Below are 2,553 nucleotides of genomic sequence, written 5' to 3'. Positions count from 1 at the left end.
AAAAGCTCGGGTGCTCGAAGCTCGGGCCGAGCCTCCCAAGATACTCGTGTACTCGGCCCGAGCACCGAGCCCAATGTTATCCTATGGGAGACCCGAGTATTTTTGTGAAATGACCACCGGCAGCATGTAGAAACCCTAAAAATGGCACAAAAGTCTCCGAAGAGTGCTCAAATGACATGGCAACAGCATGGGGAAGACCCCTTGAAGCATTTATCACTCAAAAGTCACAGCTGTGAATAATTTTGTCCGCGTTTTACGCCATTTTTACGGACTCACCAGAAAACCTTCCAAAATGACACCAAAATGATTTTTCATAGCGGAAATGTTAAGGGCACATACCCAATAGTGAGATAGAGCTAATGTATGTTACTTTTTGAGATCAATACATGAAAGATTTTACGTAAAACATTGTGTGGCACTCCGATGTCCCTGAGAAGAGACGTACATAAAGGCCTCTGAGTCTAATGTGCCCATTTTGAGGAACTGAGTCTTTGTAGTATTTTCCTTTGCCAGGGCAGTCCAAAATTGTGAGGTTCACCAATGCCCCTGCATACAGACGTGCATGATGGCCTGTAAACCTGAAGTGCCCATTGTAAGGAAGTGGGTCTATTGTAGTATAGCCCTTAGGCAGGGCAGCCAAAAATTGGGAGGCTCCACGTTGTCCCTGGATAGAGACGTGCATGAGGGCCTCAAAACATTAAGTGTCCAGTGTCAGGAAGTGGGTGTATTATAGTATAGCCCTTAGGCAGGGCAGCCAAAAATTGGGAGGCTCCACGTTGTCCCTGGATAGAGACGTGCATGAGGGCCTGTAAACCTGAAGTGCCCATTGGAAGGAAGTGGGTCTTTTGTAGTATATCCCTTTGGCAGGGCAGCCAAAAATTGGGAGGCTCCACGTTGTCCCTGGATAGAGACGTGCATGAGGGCTTGTAAACCTGAAGTGCCCATTGGAAGGAAGTGGGTCTTTTGTAGTATAGCCCTTTGGCAGGGCAGCCAAAAATTGGGAGGCTCCACGTTGTCCCTGGATAGAGACATGCATGAGGGCCTCAAAACATTAAGTGTCCATTGTCAGGAAGTGGGTGTATTATAGTATAGCCCTTAGGCAGGGCAGCCAAAAATTGGGAGGCTCCACGTTGTCCCTGGATAGAGACGTGCATGAGGGCCTGTAAACCTGAAGTGCCCATTGGAAGGAAGTGGGTCTTTTGTAGTATAGCCCTTTGGCAGGGCAGCCAAAAATTGGGAGGCTCCACGTTGTCCCTGGATAGAGACGTGCATGAGGGCCTCAAAACATTAAGTGTCCATTGTCAGGAAGTGGGTGTATTATAGTATAGCCCTTTGGCAGGGCAGCCAAAAATTGGGAGGCTCCACGTTGTCCCTAGATAGAGACGTGCATGAGGGCCTCAAAACATTAAGTGTCCATTGTCAGGAAGTGGGTGTATTTTAGTATAGCCCTTAGGCAGGGCAGCCAAAAATTGGGAGGCTCCACGTTGTCCCTGGATAGAGACGTGCATGAGGGCCTCAAAACATTAAGTGTCCATTTTCAGGAAGTGGGTCTTTTGTAGTATAGCCCTTTGGCAGGGCAGCCAAAAATTGGGAGGCTCCACGTTGTCCCTGGATAGAGACGTGCATGAGGGCCTCAAAACATTAAGTGTCCATTGTCAGGAAGTGGGTCTTTTGTAGTAAAGCCCTTTGGCAGGGCAGCCAAAAATTGGGAGGCTCCACGTTGTCCCTGGATAGAGACGTGCATGAGGGCCTCAAAACATTAAGTGTCCATTGTCAGGAAGTGGGTGTATTATAGTATAGCCCTTAGGCAGGGCAGCCAAAAATTGGGAGGCTCCACGTTGTCCCTGGATAGAGACGTGCATGAGGGCCTCAAAACATTAAGTGTCCATTGTCAGGAAGTGGGTCTTTTGTAGCATAGCCCTTTGGCAGGGCAGCCAAAAATTGGGAGGCTCCACGTTGTCCCTGGATAGAGACGTGCATGAGGGCCTCAAAACATTAAGTGTCCATTGTCAGGAAGTGGGTGTATTATAGTATAGCCCTTTGGCAGGGCAGCCAAAAATTGGGAGGCTCCACGTTGTCCCTGCATAGAGACGTGCATGAGGGCCTCAAAACATTGTTCCCATTGCAAAGGAGCGGGTCTCCTGTCGTTGTAATGTCCATTCTGCAAAGAATGGGCGAAAAAATTTACCACTGGGGGTATACCTGAAACAAAGGCCTAACTCTTGTAACGGTCATCATGGTGGCGCATGAGGAGAAGGAGGAGCAGTCCAGCGATTATCCAAAGTCCAGAAGTGTGTACCCATGGGTGACTGGAGGTACATGGCAAATTCCCGTTACAAACTTTAAATTCCGCTCTCATTTGCTGGTGTTGTGGTGAAGTCTGGCCCAATCCAACCCTTGTTCATCTTGATCAGAGTCAGCCTGTCAGCATTTTCAGTTGACAGGCGGGTGCGTTTATCTGTAATGATTCCACCTGCGGCACTAAAAACACGCTCTGACAAAACGCTAGCGGCAGGGCAGGCCAGGACTTCCAAGGCGTAGAGAGCCAATTTA

This window comes from Anomaloglossus baeobatrachus, unplaced genomic scaffold, assembly GCF_048569485.1.
Source record: "Anomaloglossus baeobatrachus isolate aAnoBae1 unplaced genomic scaffold, aAnoBae1.hap1 Scaffold_369, whole genome shotgun sequence".
NCBI classification, from domain to species: domain Eukaryota; kingdom Metazoa; phylum Chordata; class Amphibia; order Anura; family Aromobatidae; genus Anomaloglossus; species Anomaloglossus baeobatrachus.
Note: the sequence above shows the minus strand (reverse complement) of the source record.